Consider the following 21254-nt stretch of genomic DNA (forward strand, 5'->3'; position numbering starts at 1 on the left):
AGAGCTAGGTACACCAGAGCATAATTCATGTAATTACAGGAGAGCACATTACGTGGCAACTATCCAGCAAGGAAAGCAGGAAACGTGTATCGAACGATCGTAAAGTTGACTCAAGCCTACAGGAGCTCGAGTGACAGGAAAATTAAGTCGAATGACGTAAACGAGTTCGGCGTTCGAGGTGTTCTTCGTCTTTGTCAATTATGTTGCATGGTAACCGGAATTGTAATATGCTGTGATGGTTGTAAATCGATTAATATTATACGTAATAATTTATTTGTGATTTATTTTATACCCTGCTGAGACAAAATTCATTAAAAATTCATGATAATGAAAATAAATATAAAAGAAAGAACTGAGGTAAGAAATGTCATAAATAATAATGTTTGTATAATATAGATTTTTATTAATATTGACTTAACAAACCGATGAAATCAATTATATTATATTACTTATATTATATATATATATATATTTTTTTAAAATTGTACATTTTCAGAGATGCCTAAAATTTACTCTAAAAGTAAATTATTTTCTAGGATTCTAGTATCATAATTTTATTTAATAAATTATGTTATTTAAAAAGAACGTTACATAAAATTTTAGTCTTAATAATCTTTTTTTAACCCCTTTTTAATTCTATTTTAATACTTTTCTTAATATGCCTATAAGCGATCTATATAAACAATATTTTATTGGAGATCATACAAATTCGAAAATTTTATTTGATTTTGAGATTCAATATACAATGGCTATACGAAATATTTACATATATCTTTATTTTTTAATAAAATGTTTTTTACAAGGTTCTATCATTTTCATAATACCTGATCTTTTTACTCCTATGAAAGTATTACTAAATAACACGAAATTTATACTTGGACCTAATTCATTGGTGTGTAAATCCTGTAATAAATATCACTGTGCGTAGACATTGTTTGTAGTCACTTTACATGTTTATACTCTTTTAAAACATTACTTTCTACAATGTTTCACTTGGAATATTTCAAAGATCGAAGCAGAGAGAGAGAGAGAGAGAGAGAGAGAGAGAGAGAGAGAGAGAGAGAGAGAGAGAGAGAGGGGGGGATGGGCTGGCGAGGATAAACGCAAGCAAATAGTGGAGACACACGTAAAAGGTGTCTTCCAACCTTAGTTTCCTTTACCTGGCCGTTGTATCCAGCAGCCGCGTCTCAGGAGGATCATTTAACCGAAATAATTGCCAAACATTGTTTACCTTGTTAGCCGTTAGAAGCTAGCTCGTAAACTTGTGCGAGTTAATAAGCAGAAGCAAGCAAGCAAGCAGCCAGCCAGGTCGGCGGAGCCAAGCAAGCTTGAGTGCGAAACCGTGTGTAAATTAGCGTCTTCAATTTGTAACCATTCGCTTGACTTTACGCCGCAGTTCCGAGTGGCTTCGCGAGAGACGAGAGCCGGGATAACGAGATACTCGCGCAACTGAAACGCAGTGAAACATCCGGAAAATTATATATTTTTACGCTAGAGAGATTGATAGAGGGAACGGAGAATCTTTTTGTGAAAATTGGTAAAATCAGTAAAGAAGCGTTTATGACGGAATGTTTATTTCGATGTATAGTAACTATGAAAAGTATTGATGTACTGTTATGTTTATTATAGCATCTATATGAGCATACATCCAGTAATTAGGTCCAAGTACATTAAATTTCATATTATGAAGTACACAAATTAAGTAAGTACTTAACAATGTCTTCGTGTAACTACAAGAATTAGATCCTATGAAAATGAAAGGTAGAATCTGATAAATGAAGGCCTCATTGGAAAATAAGGATATGTGCTAATACCTTTTTGTAGCCGCTATATATTGTTTAGTTTCAGAGTTTTATTAGAGACTTAGAATACTTGTTAAACTATCCAGAGATATTACGTTCAATAAGTTTATACCTACATATAATATTAAGTCTAAGTACATATCAAGTTTGAATTTAACCCCTGAGTGGCCAGTAGTCATTCATTTTAACGTTTACGTTTTTGTATAATGCATGTTTACTACTTTTATCAAAAATTATTCTTTACTATTATTATTATTACTAAGTCTTTTATTGAATTCTTATATATAATTGGAACTGTAATCAACTATATTTAAAAATGAAAACTATAATTATGATGTCCTTATTCCGCAGTAAAGTCCATAGGAAAGTTTGTTTCATTCAAGTAGCAAACGCTGTTCAGACTATTGTGTACGAATCCTCGCAACAACTGTACAAAAGTCAACAGCCATACTCCAAGAACCCATAAAACCAAGTATGTACATACATATAAAGCTTTCTCAGAACATCGTCGTTCCACGATCAACAAAGGCGCTCGTGTCACGTCTCTAATTGACAGATCATCGTGGAAATCCGTGCAGCAAGTGCACACCACAGTGGATCACCCTCACTCCAAAGCTAACCTCTTCTTCTATATACCTGTATCTCATCTTTCGCTCTATCTCTCTGTACATGATCGAAGATCGTGGCAGTTGGAAGCATGCGGATGTCGGAGAGAAGAAAGGAGAGACAGCTAGCTAGAATGCAGACGAAGGGAAAGCGGAAAGAGGAGAAGGAGGAACGAGAGGCTGCCGGTTCAGCTGCATTAATTAAACTAGCGGAGGACAATGAGCCTGTCTGCCGGCTCGCTTGCCTCGCTGTGTAATTCACGCCTCTCACGGGAGAGGCAACCCTTCGACTTTGCTTTCCAGTTTCAACCTTCCTATGGATAATTACCTACGCCCAGAGTCTCGTCTCTCTGTGTCTCACCTTCTCTCGTTCATTCTCTCGTTTGTATGTTGTTTTCTTTCGTTTTTACATCCGTGACTTTCCAGTTCTTTTGCGACACGCGTTGCGCGTGACCGAGCGTGCTATTGCACCATGATGTGAGCTTGTCGTCTTTGGATAAGTTGATTAATTTGAATGAAGTGAACTGAAAGCGACATCGAGATGTTTCGAGTTTAGCAACTGTATTGATGGAAATATTCTGAGGAGGGTTTTCGACATTGATGAGAAAGGGTTTGCTAGAAAATGCGAAAAGATTAAATACGTGATCTTCTTAAATTTCTAAATAAATATTTCAATTTGTATTATATCATAAATGCATTTCAATTGATGTCATGTTCATTATTTAGTTATGTACAAAAGTTTACAACTAAGCAAATAATTGTGAGAGTAAGACATTGAGAAATAGATTATCTGAGACAATAATGTTTATTTATTGATTGCAAATTTGTCCTATATATGACATTTAAAAAAGGTAATTAATTCCATTAACTGGAAGGAACATAATAACAGTGGTACATAGTAAGTAAAAGTCTTGGTAAGGATGTATATTGACAAATCTGTTCAAAATTGGATAACGAATAAACATACTAACAAATAAGAAATAGTTTATATAGTAAAGTAACAAATATTTTATTTGGTTCCAAATAAATTAATTTCATTTGCGTATAAAATGCTGCATGAAATATTTACGTTATTTTAAAAATAGAATAATTATTAGAAAAATAGAAAATTTCTATTCCATGTATAGACCGACGTTTCAGTCAGTCTCCTAGTCAGAAATCAAGCTGAAACAGCACCTAAGTACAAGTGCAGCTAGAAAATTAACGAAATGCAGCTTTAAAGCACCGAAACCTCAGAAGAAGGCAACAAATCCGCATCAGTTTCCCTCAGCCAAGAACATGCAGGAGGGAGGGAGAATTTAAGCATCTTTGGAAGGTGAACTGCAGCTGCTTACTTCAGAGTTGAGAACCACGATCTGTTGCGCTCGTCGTCAACCAAGGTGGAGTCGGACGAATCAAAGAGAGAAAAGACGAAGAGGAACGTAGAAGCAGAAGACGATCCCCAGCCGCCTCTGTGTGCCCCTTGAGAATCGGCTCGTTAGGAGGTTAGACGGAGAAGAATGCTGCCAAACGATCGACTGATCCTTCTCTTTCTTGTTTCTTCTATCTATCTTCTTCGTGACTATTTCGAGAAAAAGTTTCGAGGATTTTGCGGACACTCTAACTTCTCTCTGTTTCTACTTCGCGAGATTCCGAGAACACGGAAAGATGGAAATTGGTAGAAATCCTGGTTGTGCGTGAAATGTATATCAACTTCTTAGAACACAGGGTTTAAAAAACCGAAAAATCTCTAGTTGTACTGAAATTTTATTTCAAATTTCTACCACTTTGGAGAGAATTATGAACACCTACTAACCAAATTAATACGTACCTTTTCTTGTGCATCACGCGTGTTAGTCATATCAGTGGCAACACGAAACCGGTGGAACATATTGTAAACCGCTGTACTTGGAGATGTGTTCATATTTTAAGGTAGGATCAAAGATATTCTACTGTGCATATATGTAAGCACCAAGAAGGCGGGAAGTTTTTTATTTGACTATGTCCCAAAGAATGTCAATACATTCAGTGCATATACAAAATGTAAACTAAATTAACCTAATTTAGCAAGAAAGCGATTAATACAATAAAATTTGTATTTAACAAGATTATAATTTAATATGCATACATAAGAAAAGTTTGTTGAAACTATTTACAAGGATTATAATATATAGTATAGTTAATTATAACAATTACATATTGGTTTTAAAGTTTGTTAACCTATGTAAATCTTATTGAAAACATTTACGATATTTGTATGATACTGATATAACGCCTACTAATCAAGTAGTAATCAAGAATATCTTCTAAATATATAAATAGATAAATAAATAAATATATATTTACATTATATTTAAATGAAGAGTTAGAATGACCTCAAAATCAGCTAATCGAATTCATACGCTTTTTCGATCATCGATTCAGCAATTTCTGAGGACGAACAAGTTTCAACCAACTGTCCAGGCTCGCATGATGTCAATTTGCAACTGATATACTTAGAATACATTAGTATAATATATATACAATACAATAGAAATATATAGGTACCACCTATGCACTAAAAATTACCCGGATTAAATTTCGGATTCGTTTGCAAACATATGTTTACATGCATGTGAAATAGGGATCTCTACAGATTACATTACATTACTAGCTTGACATATTTTGTAAGATTAGGGTTGTTGGATTGAGATTTCTTTGATTTCTAAAGGAACCTGTAGACAGTAACGATTGGTTGACATGTTATCAATTGAAGAGTACATGATAAATATATTTTTGTTGATTTTTTAATTTTGATGTTGCTTGTAATTAGTAACTAAGATAGTTAGAAGGCAATATAAGCTTTTTAAAGATAGATAAATCTATGAAATTTTGTTTAATTAATAAATTTTATCATGTGCTTTTCAATTGTTACTGATTATCATTGGCTGACTTCACATGTCGATTAATCGTTAACGTCTAAAAGTTCCAACCTGAATAAATTTCGATCTGACAACTAATAAACTAATGTATTTAATGTTTAATATTATCATGTTTTTTCCCCTGCACTTTTTAATTGTGACCGAAAAAATTGTAAGGAATTAGAAATAACAATATAAACCAATTGACATTGATTTTAGTACTTAAAATTGATATACTCAACGATAAATAGGAACATCATTTATCTTCAATAAAATCGACATTCTATTTATATGAAAATACAATATGAGAACAGAGAAGACTAAATTGGATTTTAATAGATTTCATACATAGCAGATTGCATACCAGTGCACTTTATATATGTGGAGTAAAAATAACGTAAGAAAAATAAAGTATAAACTAAGGAAGTAAGAAATGAAATTTAAATAGGTACTCGAATCTTTAAATCTCCGTTCGAAGGCAAAGTCTCTTGCATAAAAACTTTCCCTACCACTTTCTACATACTTCTCGACAAATAATTATTTCTCTCCTTTCTAGTACCATGAACCACCTACCACCCTGAACACAAAAAAGAACAGGAACACGCGAGTAAAGAAAATCTAACGACGATTAAATTCGCCTCTGATTTCATTTTAATTGCGAGTCATTACGTCGATTCCGCGATGGTTAACCTAGTTTCCCGTCTGGAGGATAGATGCACGCGACCTTTCGTGCCGGGACATCCTACTTAAGCTGCATTTCCACCGTCACTTATAAGAATCGAAATGCACTTTCTTCTCTCCTTTTATTTTCCATTTCTAAAAGAAAACACTTTTTGACCTACTATACGGGATTTTCTGGCAATCGCGACATCATTATCAAGAGGATATTTCTATGTGAAAAAATAAATCGGAAATGTAGAATATTTTCTCATACAACTCTCCGTTTTCCAGAAAATTGAGTTTGAGAATTTGTTTGGTACATACAAACTTACGAACTTAGCTAATTAGCGAGTAAGTACGTACGTAGCGAGTAACTTACGAACTTAGCTAAGTAGCGAATAAGTAATTAATAGGTTATTCTATATGCGAAAATAAGTTAAAAATTTAGAATAACATTTTTCCGCTTAAAGCTTTGTTTTTGATAAAAATAAAGTTTGATCGTATTTAGTTAACAATTGGCCTGCTATACGCGTGAATTTTATTTTCTCGGAAACGACAACATATAAAAAATTGTATTCCACATTTTCGATTTATTCTTATATGTAAAATAATCTCTTGTGGATTATTCGCGTCTGCCCAACTCGGAATTAGCCAAATTCAAGTATACATATGGAACTTCCAAACTCAAAATAAATAGGTACAAACTAATTACTGAAATGTAATAAAAAAATGTATAAATTGTTAATTTGTTTGTTATATCGTTATACAATGTAGAACAAATAAAAAGTAATACGTATCTATGGGTGTCTATGAAAACTGGAGAGTTAATTCTCTATTATTTACGAATCCAAGTAGAAGCAACATTAATACGAAATAATTCAAATAAATTCGAACTGGATTAATTCAAATAAATACGAACTAGAATGCATTAAAACCTACAAATTATTAATTTAGTTATATCATGGAAAGTGAGTAAAAGAAGCAAGTAAAAAAATAATACTTGTAGGTTCTTATGGGAACTGCAGAGCTAATTCTTTATTGCTTCCGTAAAACTGTTTCTGTCATCTAACGAATCAATTTCTCTCCTCACACTAAACGTTGTATATTCTGCAATTTTTGAAATAAAACGCGGTTCTCAGAGCAGGACAGGCCAAGGGAAAGTTACAGGGGTGCAGCGTGTCGATGAAGTTTTCAAGTGGGCGATTTAAGCCGCACCAGCCCAGCCAGTAGCAGCGGTAGCCGGATTATCGCTGTGAAAGCACAAGCAGCTTGTCTGGTATGCCAAAATCGATAAAGTACATCCACCTGCGGCCCTCCGCCCCTCATCCACCGTGGAAATTCGTTTGACGTAAAACAGAGACGAAGACGAACATCCTTTATCGCGGTTTTCAAGCGCAACTTATCTCCACGCCAACAAACTTACGTCAGTTGCGAACCTTCACGCGGCACAGAAAATTCTAGTTAAGTAAAAAAAATCGCTTTCAGCGTTGTTCATTGTGACGATGAATTTTTATTCAGAATCAATGCTCGTGTGAACAACATTTTTCAATTTTAATATATATATTTTATTTCATCGATATCATACTATCGTAATACCATAGAATACGACAAATTTTTTATAAAGATATTACAAAAAATGTTTTATAAAAAGTTTGACAATTCATAATATTATTCTAGATTTAGTAACTTTTTAATTAAAATAAATCTTGTTTAAAATCAGCAAGTCTATAAATATTTTTGAGCAGTAGTATGTATAGATTTCACTAGAATATTTTCTGAAGTTATTAAACAAAACAGGTTCACATATACATATATTACATAATGAAAACAGAAATATTTAATCCAATGCAAAAAAGAATTGATTTAATGGAAAGCTAACTTAAATTAATAGCTAATTTGTACATGAAAAACTTTCGTCAAGAATCTAATTTTTTGTTTTTACGTATCGTAGTAGAATATAAACATTTTTATGTTTTATCTCAATTTATAAAATTAGATATAAAATTTATAAGAATGTATTACAATGTAACTTAAGAATTTATAAAAATACAATATTTGTAAGAATATATAACAATATAATTTAGAGGAATTTACAAGAATATAAAATTTACAAGTTTTATTAGAATAGAGTTTATAAGAATGTAATATTTATAAGAATAAAATCATTGCATATCCATTTATTCATAATTTTTTTTTAAAACACATCTCATAAAAAATAATCAAATAGATAGCGCGATTGAAATGAAGATATCTCAGGAGGGAAATTCAAACTTTTTTCATATTAATCTTTGTAAAAAACCGGGGAAATTAATTAAAATTTGAAAAAAAACTCGCTTGATATGAAATTGAGATTAAAAGCTCGAAGAGGATGGTCAGGATTCGATGTAAATCACCCCGAGTGATTCGTGAGGCGAGCATTGGTTTACGAACACGTGTTTTCCTGACCGCCTATAAAGCCCTGTTAACTCCCGGGATCCCTGAAGATCATTACGACTGAACCCAACCGAATACGGAAGAGGCTGCGCAACACGCGGCTGTTTCGATGAGAAATGTTCCGAGAAGGGGAGTTCGTCAAGTTTTCACACACGTACACGTGCGCAACGCTTCTAGTTCCATGGAACGCGAAATCACCTACAATCCAGTTTAGATCACATATATGTGAAAATTTGCAGATGCAGCTCTTAAATTTTAATTTAGTTAGATCAATTTTTATTTCATTTCTATTTCTAAACTTTAACACCGGTGTTGGTCCAATTATATTTTCTAATGTTAAAAAATACAGTCACTCAAGAATGCGTTTGAATACTTATAGAGAAATTTTGTATCAATATATAATACGAAACGTTTTGAAATTTCATTAGCACTGTAATGAGACACGACTATCATGATTATATTGGTAAATTTTGGAACAACTTTGTAAATGCATATAGAAATTGCAACAATTAAGTATATAATGAATAATCGAAAAAACTAAAATATACTTGGCTAATAGATATGCAACAAGTATATAAAAGTATATTATATTTACAATTTCTTAAAACATTTACAGAAACATATTAGAACAAAATTTTGATTGAAAATTAATTTACGATAAAATTATTTCACTTGAAGTCTCATTTTGTGGAAAATATAGTGTTTGGACATATTTAGTTACATTCTCAAAAATAACTTTGTTATTCTTCGTCTTGTTTTTTACTTTTAAGATATTTCTCTAACCGTATTCGTACCACGAATTACAGTCTACAATGAATGTATATAGTTTGCAAATAACAAATGATTATTCTTTTGTCAACGAGTTTATTTTATACCTATTTAAAAATATAGAAAAATGATAGGAACAGATAGGCATAATAAGATTTCTCACGTATAATAGAGTGCCTCGTTGTTGAAAACGAGGTCAGTCTGATTCACGAATCGTAGTAAAGAATGAATGCTCGGTTTATAATTTCATTAAAATTAATCCGGTGTTGGAGGAAGCAGATCGTTGCCTAATTGAATTTACACTTTGTAGACATTTCTCCTCGACTCTTGGTAAAGAATCGATGAGCCTTGTGTTCTAGTGGAAAGTGTCGAGACGAAGACGAAGAGCCTAAAGAGGAGGCGGCCAGTAGAACGAAGAGGCGACTGTAGTAAAAGAAGAAAAAGGAAAGAAAAGGAAGAAGAAGAAAAGAATACACTGAGAAGAGTAAGAAGAGAAAGACGAGGTGGACGAACGTCGCCGACCGCTATTTATATTCGATGCAGCGGACGTTCAACTTACAAGCACCCCCGCCTTACGACGTATCCTCCTCGACTCTTCTTGTTTCTGGTCTTCACGCGATGTACTATGTTTCAAAACGACTATCTCGGGAGAAAGTTGTAATTTTCTATTACTTCATTCTAAGCATCTTTTGGACACTTTTAACCCTTTGTAATCCCGTATTATCTTTCATAAGTACCGTAGGACCTTAATTAACCTTTCGGGGCGTAGAATTTTAAAAGAAGACAAGACTCTAGGTGCACGGAAATTTTATTTAAATTAACATCACTCTGGATGAGTTATGAATACATATTGACCAGATTAATACATACTTTCTTTATTACTACACTTATAAAAACATAATTTGCTGAAAAAGTTAATAAAAAAATCAAAACACGTAAGAATTATTACCTCATTTGAAACGTTACAGTGTAAGCAACCTATACTTGACATCGTAATAATAATTTCATCAATTTCATATCATTGAATTAACTTTTTTTTCTTGTATACATAATCAATATATCTAAAGATTTCTAAGAAACGTAAAAAGTAACACACCCTAAAATTAAATATGTACAATCTGAAAAAGAAAAAAAGAAAGCGGAGCTCACATCGGAAGTTAATTATCCATCCAGTTCGTGTTCACGTCGAAAAAAAATGAAAAGAGTGGAAAGACGTTGAAAGAAGAAATAAGAGCTCGAGGTATTTAGCTTTCTTTGCTCAAGTTCTTCGCTAGGGAACGAATTGAACGAAGATGAGCAGGATGAACGCGAAGGAGGAGAAAGCTGGGTCGTGTAAAAGCAGAGAAAACCATGTATCATCTTTGGTCGTAATTAGAATCCGTTTCGTGGAAACGAAGGCGACCGTTCTTCCGCTCATGATCCTCTTGCAGTCGAAAGGCGTGTGCGCGCTTATTAATACGATTACATAATGCTCGCTGCGACACCAGATTTTATCCTCTTACCCGTAAGTACTCGGAAAATTATTCGAAAGCCTTTAGATTTTGGAAAGATGCTTTGTTAATTATTCTGTTAGCGAAAGAGTTGCAAAAATTGTATTATTTAAATTTTAGTCATTTTTGGATAAATTAATTTGGCACGAGTCTCTTTCTAATACAATACATATAAGAAGTCGCTATTTAAGCCAATCTAAAGTATTTTACATTTGACTAACTTTTAAGAACTAGTATTGGAAATATGATTATTTTAAGAAATGAAATAATTTGGTAAGAGTCTCTGAAATAAAAATCGCTATCTGAGACATATTATTTTCAGAAATTTTTGAACAATTTAACAATAGGGATTGATTCCTTTTTTTTTGAATAATTTAGTTTGATATAAATCTTTTTGTAAAATGGTGTGAGAAACATTATTTGAAATATTTTGTACTGTACCATTTTTGTAATAAAAATGATTTGAAATAATTGAACCTTCCTAAGAATAGATTAATTTATTACGAGCCATCTTATACAAGCCATTTCAAATATGTATGTACAATGTACGTACAGTGACTCATGAAAGTATTCGTACACTTATCCACACCTTTCATGAACATGTTACGTGTGTTGTATGAAACTTATATACAAGTTTAAATACCAACAGATAAATATAAAGTTTCAAACAATTTTGAAAATGTATACTTAGAAGTTACAAGATATTTAGTACAAATATATGTACATATATGTATTTTTCACAAATCACAAAAGTATTTAAAGCAGTAATCATCCACGTTATTAATAAATCTGAGTATTCAGTGGGATTGTCTTTGACATTTTTAAACATCAAAACGAGCATTCATAGTATATACTAATTTTTTATTAAATATAAGTTTGTAATAAATATTTTGCAATTTCTGTACATATTTTCAAATTGGATTCAAATTGGATTCAAATTTTGCCAATATAATTATTGCAATCGCGTCTCATTATAGAGTTAATGACATTTCAAAATGTTGTATATAACACATATATAAAAGCTTTTTGTAGTAAACGTTCGAACACTTTTGCGAGAAACTGCATCTCCATTAAAAACAATATATTTGCAAATAGAAATAATTAAATAAATATTATATCTATGAAGTCCTTTATTTGATTCAACCATTCGATTTCGATAGCGGGTTAAAATTCAAGAAGATCGGTGCTGAAGACTGATCGATCGATGACGACAAAATGTCAACCGGTAGCGCGATTCGTTTAAAAATACCAGGCACCATGAGATGAAAGAAAAAGGACGGTTCAATCGTATCTTCATGCTGCCTGTCAACCTCCGTTAACCTCCCGTATCCCTTCCTTCAGCGATTCCTCTCTGTCTCTCGTTAGAAGGTGTGAGACTTAACGATCTCGTCAACTGGCAACACTCCAGCATCTTTTCGCTACGATTTCGCTCTTCTATCTCTGTCCAAGCTTCTTGCTCTGGTAAACTCTAAACTTTAATCCCCCGAGGATGATTTCCGTATGTTACATATACGGACTGTATCGTCCAGAATGGTTTAATTTATAAAACAAATCGTGTAATCAAAATAGTATTCATTCAATGTCTTTATGGATGCAAAATAACAAAAGTAAAATTTAAAATGTCAAACATAGGATCTACTCGAATTAACGACAAAACAAAATCTCTTTATTTCCCAATTTTGGTCCATTTGTTGAACAAAACCTGTAGTTATATACTATACGATACTTGGACAAAACTAGTGGTAATCAATCAAAATCAATTCTCATCTACAGCCAATTTAGTCATACGTATCCACCATTTTATTCATTGTATACAATTCTCATTTAACTGGATTACATCATATTTCTTGCGACAATACACGCAAAAAACATTTTCATTATTATTCCTATTATTAGCTTTTTCGTTCCTCATTCTTTGTTCTTAATTGTTATTACCAAAAGAGTAAACGATAGTTTATGACCATCGTAGTTCGAGATATAATACTTTACATAGTTTACAGGATAATTTTACCCCATATGGTTATGTCCTATGATGCACGAATATAATCTGCTTACGATTAAGTATGAAAACGAAAATATTAAACACTTTAAAACAAAAGAATCTTAATAATTTACTGTAGGGTACGTATTCTGTAATAAATCTCCGTTGAGAAACATTTCGATATAATGAATAAATAATTGTGGAAATCATCGAATTTTTTTACTTTTTTGATTGAGATAAGATTTTAGATTGAGATAAGCATGATATACGGGTTTGTATTTATTTTTCTTACTATAAAAAAGTTAACTTGTCAACTGAGAAAAGCAGGTGACAGAAACATTACAAATATGAAGATTACAATGATTGATAAATTACATTTTTTAATTTTTAGAAACAGTGGATTAGTTTGTTGTCAATATACTTATCTATCCTTTTTATATTTCTATATATTCTATGCTTTTACAAACTTATATATACATATTTTTCTATATGTTTTGTGATTATTCGAATTTCTGTGCGAATTAAAAAGCATTTGTTAATTAATATAACCTTGTTTTAATCTTCGATTTTTTATATCCCCATAGCACTCTCATTACAAGACACAACAAAATTTTAAATAAAGTTTCAACAAATATTAGATCTTTTCAAAAATAAGCGTGTCTGGATTATTTTTGAGCCATAGTGTATTTTATGGTATAGGGGTTGTAATAGATAGGGAGTAAAAGCTGTGTGAACAAGATGGGTATCTGCGGCTTAGATGGTACTGTAATGCAGAATTGATTTTGTGGCAAATTGATGAGTGATGAAAGAAAGATTTATAGAAGGGGATTCGTGAACAGTTTCGTTGTTGTAAGATAGTGTCGATATTGATATAAACATTATAAATCGGACCTTGTTGCCATATTTTATTCGTTATACATTCGCATACAACAAACAGAATAATTATTATACAATGAAAAAGTTATCCTGTTTTTTATCATATTTTGTTATCAAAGATCTTTTTAGCATGACGAGTTATAAAAATATTTTCAATTATCCAATCCTTTATTGTATAAAAGAATAAATTCACTGTTTTTTATTCATATCGTATCGTCAAAGTAGTAAAAAGCAGCAAAGCTGTATTTTAAATACATACGATTATTTAATTAATTACGAATGTGCTTCAATCGTAACATTAAACTAATTGAGATGTGATGTGATACTATTCAAAGTTTAGTAATAACATAATAAAATTTAATTATTATCATTATTATTATTTGGAATCTCATAAATGTTAGTTAATTAAATTATTAATGTTCTTCAAACATAATACTAAACAATTACAAATTTAATGTTTAATTTAAAATTTATTAAAATTATAGTTATTATCGAAAATAAAACTATCCCGCTTAATTTCGATATTATTAGAAACCATAACGATTATTTAATGAATTATTAATATGCTTCAGTCATAATATTCTATCTTCACTTTAATCATATCTAGCAATATAATGAAGCTAAAAATTGATTCTTTATAATTATTTCTAATTTATTTATTTAAACACTTATAATCTATTATACATTTTCAATATAACCATTGTCTAGACATTTAAACTTATCTCTAGATACTTTCACGTGAATATTTAATATAATATCGTCTACTTGACATCGAGGAAGTGATCGTGGAAGTCTATAACGAAGAAAAGAAAACGGGATCTTAAGAGATAATGAGATCAGCTAACATGTTGCACAGATTTAAATCGAAATTAAAGAAATAACTGACCAACCATAACAACTTTTCTATCGTAATATTAACATCGTATGTTACTAACAAATCAATATTTCTTTGAAGCAAAAGGATTCTGCAAATCCTATTTTACTTGTTGTTAATTAATCAAGTGGAATAAATCTTCCATTTAATGAATATTATTTTTTGAGTATAATAAAAAAATTACTTATTTAAATAAAAGAATTACTTATTTCATATTTATTATTTTAATATACACATACTGATTCAGTTCAGTTTACACAATATTTATGAAATTATTTACCTTCCTATTTCACTCTTTCTTTCTTCTAGAAATAATCATTTATCTTTTTATAATACTGTATTATCAACTAAAAATCAAAGATGTTGTTTAAATCATTATTTTAACACATGCAATGAAAATATTTCAATACTTGACGGAGAAAGATTTTAAGATTTTCTATTTAGAAAATAATTTTTCTAATATTAACGATCGATTTTCTAATTCTACACTCTACTCGTAATCCACATCTTTGCCGTTCTCAGCCGTATTTCTTTATTAAGACACTTGCAGCAACCCTCCGCTTCCTTAATTACATCATGTTTTAGTTTCTATTATTATACTTTTCCGCGTGTTACTAACTATAATTTATTTGCAAACAATCCTTTCACATATTACCACATTACACTATAATAAAATATGCATAAAATTTCCATCGAAATGAAACAAACTTCACTCTCCACAAAAAAATCTGTCCTATCAAAAAATTAAAGCTTAACCTTTAATATACTTCTATAGTCTCCCTCTCTTGCCACAACCTAGATTTCAGTTGTTCAAACAATTGAAAGCTACAGTAGGAAAATATAAGGCAACATCTTTTTTTTTTTTTTATAGACGAATAATTTTACAATTCATTGTATGCATCGTTTATTGCAATTTTGAAAATTCAGTATGTTATTAAGTAATTCTGCGTATATTATCAAAATCGTTCCGTCGTTTGATTTTAGGATTAAATATATATCGTTTCTACTCTTATGCCTATTTTAAAATCTTCTGTCGTTATAATATGGAGTATGCAAATTTTATTTTTATTTTTCGAAAGGTTCAAACTATTTTCTTTTTAGTATTATTGAGTTAGAAATACACATAAAACCATAAAAATAATCATAAATAATAACTATAATAACCACAATAACAAATAAAAATTTGAATTAAAATTGTGCTAAATTGTTTAATTTTATGATGTGTAATCTTCATTTATATTCTATATTTTTCGCAGTAAACGTAAATGTTTATACGTAATGCATGAAATGCAAATTAAAACGAAACAAATTGAAATTAAGTAACTTAATCTAAACTCCCGTGGATGATTTACGAATTGGGACTAGAAGATAATAAAAAATTGGATTACAAAGAGAAAAAAGGGAATTTTGTTTCAGAAACACTGGATGTACTACGAAGTAATTGGGTTTTGGTAGGAGTCAATGTTAAATATCATATAGTGACATTTTATATATATTACATTTAAATTTTCGATAAATGAATAAAAGTTCGTGGTCTAACGATTAACTAAAAGAAAAATTCAATGAAATTTGATTATAAAGATAAAAAAAAGTTTGGTTGAGAATTTCTGAATGTATCATGAAATGATTGGGTTCTGGTGGGGTTCAAATGTCATACGGTGACTCACCAACAAATCCAAGTGTCTGCTGTATCTTCTGCCACGCATTATGTGTGTAGTATACATATGTAAGTAAATACGTATATATATACATATTTGCTCACTGGCATTTACACCGCGCCTCAAAGAGGGACAATCAACCTCAACTTTATAAGTTATAAATGACGAGGAAAAAGCTAGAGACCACGCAAAGACATTGTTCGACATTATTCGTCGCAAAAAGTGATCTGTGTACTCTTAAGAATATCGGTTATCGGATTTCATACTATTAGATCGATTTTGACTCTGCAGATTGTAGATTATTCTTCTGGTTGTGATAAATAAAAGGTAATAGATAGCATTGTTATTCATTAAAAATGATATATGTCACACACTTGCGAGGAAAGCGTTTCAACTCGAAAAAGTATGTTTTCCAGAAGAAATAAGAAACTGTTTTTTAACATAATCAAATCAAATTTATGGACAAAAAGAATAATGCTCGTACAGCAGACTCAAGTGTATTTTTTACTTTTCTGGTTCTTAACCCTGAGAAACTACCCTTCTAGTCAGGACGCAACTCATAATCAGACGTATTTATAGAATACAGTACAGTGTCATGAATCGGGAAGAGCGAAATATCTGTTATAAATAATACTTCGTATTATTGGCATAAATAAATCAATTCAGATGTATTGTAAGTTAACATAAATTTTGAAAACGTCTTTTATAAATTAAAACAATCTACATATAATTTCAAGTATTACCAACATAATTACGATAGTCGTATCTCATTACATATAGCACTATAGAAGTTTCAAAAATTAATATATATATATATACCACACATTGAAATGAAATGAAAATGAAAATACGTTTATGAGTCGCTACACATAATCCATTTGATTATATTTATGATCAACTTGGAGAAAAAAGAATACCTGTCAATTATTATCGTAACTTATTCTAGTCGAATAAATTCGTCAATTAACCTACTTCACCCATTCTAACCTGTTGACCGTGAAGATGGTAACGACATGTATGAACATTGCCATCAAATATAATATACATAGATTCTTTAGAATTCAAGGTATCGAATGAAACAATAATTTTCGAAAGTTTTAGTTATTTTTTAATGACTTCTCAGATTTACCACATTTTCCAATGAATTGTAGCCTTATAGGGGTTGCCGAATAGTTCTGTAATCTTATTGCATTTTGAACAACGAAATGTGTTCTTATCTTAATGCAAAGAAATCAAAGTACAGTAAAAGTACAATTCTTTTGATGCATTAAAAACTTCAAACCCTTTAAAAATATTCAAAAATTATTTCAAAGTCAGGAACTTTAAAACATCTAATACATTATACACGGAATATCTTGCACGTTTTAAACATGCCGCGGGCTACATGCCTTTTTAGCGATTTCGTGAAATGTACCACTAAAGTTACACCGCTAAAAGTTACATAATATTTGAAATTGTTGTCGGATTCTTCTATTGCCCGCAGATAAACATTATAGGAGTGAACACGGAATATTCTACTATCCGCATATGAAATGATAAAAATAAAAATACTTTTCTAGTCATGAAATAATATATAAGTACATGTGTACATAGTTCAGAAACAAAATTGTAATCCCAATGAGGTTTTCGAATGATAGAGAGTCGGATTACCAAGGTTCGATATATACATGTGTAACTGTTCGAGTATCTCGATTTCACGTTAGTTCAGTTACAGTCACGTAGATATGTAACGGGTGTCACGATTGTGCCGGCTGGCACGGAAACGACCGGTAATTCCGTCGCGGTAATTAAATCAGGTAATTAGGGCAGCTTCGGTGGCACGGTGAATATCGCTGCTGTGTCTCTCGACGCGATCGTCCCTTCGTGCTTCGATGTGTCGTTAAACGTCGCCGGTAAGCATCGCTATTGTCAGTTATTACTGTCAAACTTACCGGGACGTACGTGTTTCCTTGATATTAACGAGACGCTTTATTGACCTATCTTGGGGAACAGGCTGTTGCCTGTCCGATTCTATTTCTGAATTTACGCGATCGCATACAAACTGGCCCCAATGTCGTTTTGGATCGATTTGTAACCTGAGAGCAACAAATAATCGAATCGATTTCAACATGTATTTACTTGTGAATCCATGTTATTTCAGCACTGAAATTTCCCTTTATGAGAATCAATTAAATACTATTCATAAAAGATTTGTTTTAGGTATGTTGTTTATTTTTGTTATTATAATATTTGCGTACTCGTGACTAATTGCATATTTGTTTCGCAAATTACTTGCATAAACATATTTAGATATAATATACATACCATATATACATATAATATACATGTCATTATTGATCAAAATAGAAAACTTTACATAAATTGATAAAAAAATAAAATATTTATCAATTATACGAGAATTTCTTGTAATTATAAAGAAATATATTTAAGTGTTTGTTACAAAGTTTTTAAACATTGATAATATTAATGGAACTAATAAGACAGTTAATATTACTATTTACACATATTAAATGAAAATAAAATAATTTGACAAAAGAAATAAAATATAAAAATAAGAGACTATTCTCATAACTCTATTTATTTCATATGCAACTATAGATTATCAAAAGAAATTTACGATTAGTAATAATTAAGTTATTTTAGAAATTTGTATCATCATTATTCGCTGTATACTCGATATCGATAAATTTTGGTTCAAAATATCTTTTGTTATATGGCTACAAATGACTGAAAAATCGTATTTTGCATTAAACGAAACATTCTCTGTACATAAAAGTGTTCTATGGTAAATGTCCATACGAAAAAAACCGTTTTAATACTTATGTATATATATATTTCATTCCACTTTAAAATATTAAAATAACTCGAAGCGTAATGAATTATAATATATCTCACAGCTTTTGTTTTGACAAATATAACAAATATATATAATATAAATATAGCAAATACCACACACGTTTAATAGACGTGCAGGAAAAGTGATATATTAATTTGGTCAGTACGTACTCATATAGTGGCCGAGAAAGTATACATCATTGTATTTATTATAGCATTTATGTACATATGTACTAATTAATGAAGTCCAAATATCATTTTCATCATCATCATTAAATATCATGCGACTAGAAAAATTTAATAATATGAAGATGATGTGTGAAACCTCATCAAGAAATGCTTTATTGGAAAATAAGAGTATGCACAAATATTTTTTATAACCACTGTAACTCATCTGGAGCAACTGTTTTTAAATAAGATTTCTACAACTAGAATCTTTTTTATCTTAAGACTGTGTGCTCTAAAGAATTAAATGAACTGTATCTCTCCACCACAAAGCAAACATGTCGTATACGATTTTCGATCCGACAGACGACGTTTTCACGTGGGTCGAGTTAATCGAAGCACCAACACCGGTAACAACGAGAACCACGGCAGCAAGGAAACAAGACGGAGAACGATTCTTCGTCTAAGTGTACGCGATCACGTGGATATGTTTATGCCTGCAGTTCATGCGGTGATTTATACTGACATCGATACACCTTTCTCCCCGCATAGAAATGTCAGTAATGCAGTCGATAGAACGCTGTGAACTATAATGTATTGTCGTTAATGAATCGCTAAAGGGATCAGCATTTCATTTTTCCGTGGCGACGTTTATGCGCCGCGAATTGACAACACAGTAAATCCCGAACGAATTTCTGTCAGGCTATAGCAACGTTACGTACGAAAAGGTCGTACAGGCGAGATTTGTTCGCAGCCGCTTCCAGGATCCGGCTTCGAGCGTTTTACAGACCCTTACCAGAAATAGATAACGGGCTAGAGACAGAGCCTCCGAGCGTGTGTCTATTTTAGAGACGACTTATGTGTCTCACGATGTCGCGAGTATATACGCGACATTAATGACACGCGCAAGCGGTGCTGTTCGCGTCTGATGAAAATGTTTGCTTTGCCATTTCTTGGAAAAATGTGCTTAAGATTGGAGGGATGCGTTGGTTTATACGGACGTTTTATACCAAACTTTCATTCTAATAAGACTTTTACGTTATTTTTGAGTTAGTTATGTTTTTCAATCGTTGAAAGAGATCTTAGGATTCCTTAAAGATATCTAACGCAAAGTTACTATAGTGAATTGAACTAAAATTTCTACTGCAAGGCACATTTTGTTTCTATTATATAATATATTTAACTGTTTTTATTTCTTTTGCCTAATTACTCTTTTTTACAATGCCTTACTATGATATTTCAATCACATTTTTCATTCAGCAATCACATTTTTAAAAGACTAAAAGTGATTTCTTCTGATATCGTAATAAATATTAGATAATTTTAACACGTATATTGTTCATCACATATTATAAAAAATATATATTTCTATATATATATATATGTATATTTCATATTTTACTCAATGTAGATAAAGAAATTTCTTCGTACCTGAGGGTGTTTCCATTGAAGTTTGAACTATTGTTTTAAACTAATCGCCAAAACTTTATAAAAGATGCCTTGAAAAGAAGAAAACAAATATTCTATCTTCCACACAGTTTATCATTTACAAAGATATAATTTAAATTTATCAGACTAGTCCAATTGATTAAAAGTGTAAATATTAATTTCTAATGTGTATTTAAATATACATACTATATGTGAATAATTATCTAGAAGAAATATGATGAAAGAAAAGTAAGTATAAAATTCATATCTTTACTTTTGAAAATTTTGAGTATTTTATTTTTTTATATGTTCTTGTATATCGAGTGCGCTAATCTCAATCAATGTTTATAAATATCAATTTTGTCAAAAATTCTTACATGGTTTTGATAATCATAAAAAAGAGAAAACTATATATAAATTCATTACATTTTAATATTTAGTAATTGTGAAAAGAAGAAAGCTACATACCGTTATTTTGATGCAGTTAGTAGTTTTATTTTTAAAAACAGAATATTGGAAATAATCACATAACTATTACCCAATCCACCTCTCCTATTCTATCATTTCACCCTCGTATCAATCCTACTCCAAAAACTCCATTTATCAGAAACCTTTCGTCCAGTTAGACGAGACAATCGACGTTTTACTTTAACAACAACCACTCCATGCACTAAGAATCCAAAAGAAAAGTTATCGCGCGCTAGGAGATCCGACAACAATGGCCTTTATCGAGTCAAGAAATTATTATCATTATGATAAACAATTTGCCAATCGTCGACATGGTACGAGTTAAGAGAATT

At 31.1% G+C, this 21254-nt stretch overlaps 1 protein-coding gene and 1 long non-coding RNA gene across 14 annotated transcripts in view; one reads left to right on the top strand and one right to left on the bottom strand.

The window, feature by feature from the left end:
• LOC126914695 (protein scalloped) overlaps positions 1-21254 on the bottom strand; it is a 333396-nt gene that overhangs the window by 118728 nt on the left and 193414 nt on the right. The window lies entirely within an intron of this gene.
• Positions 1354-2587, top strand: LOC126914892 (uncharacterized). The gene is made up of 4 exons (XR_007709913.1): positions 1354-1537; positions 1630-1702; positions 2154-2274; positions 2359-2587. It is a non-coding gene; the product is annotated as an uncharacterized LOC126914892 (long non-coding RNA).

This window comes from Bombus affinis, chromosome 3, assembly GCF_024516045.1.
Source record: "Bombus affinis isolate iyBomAffi1 chromosome 3, iyBomAffi1.2, whole genome shotgun sequence".
NCBI lineage: Eukaryota > Metazoa > Arthropoda > Insecta > Hymenoptera > Apidae > Bombus > Bombus affinis.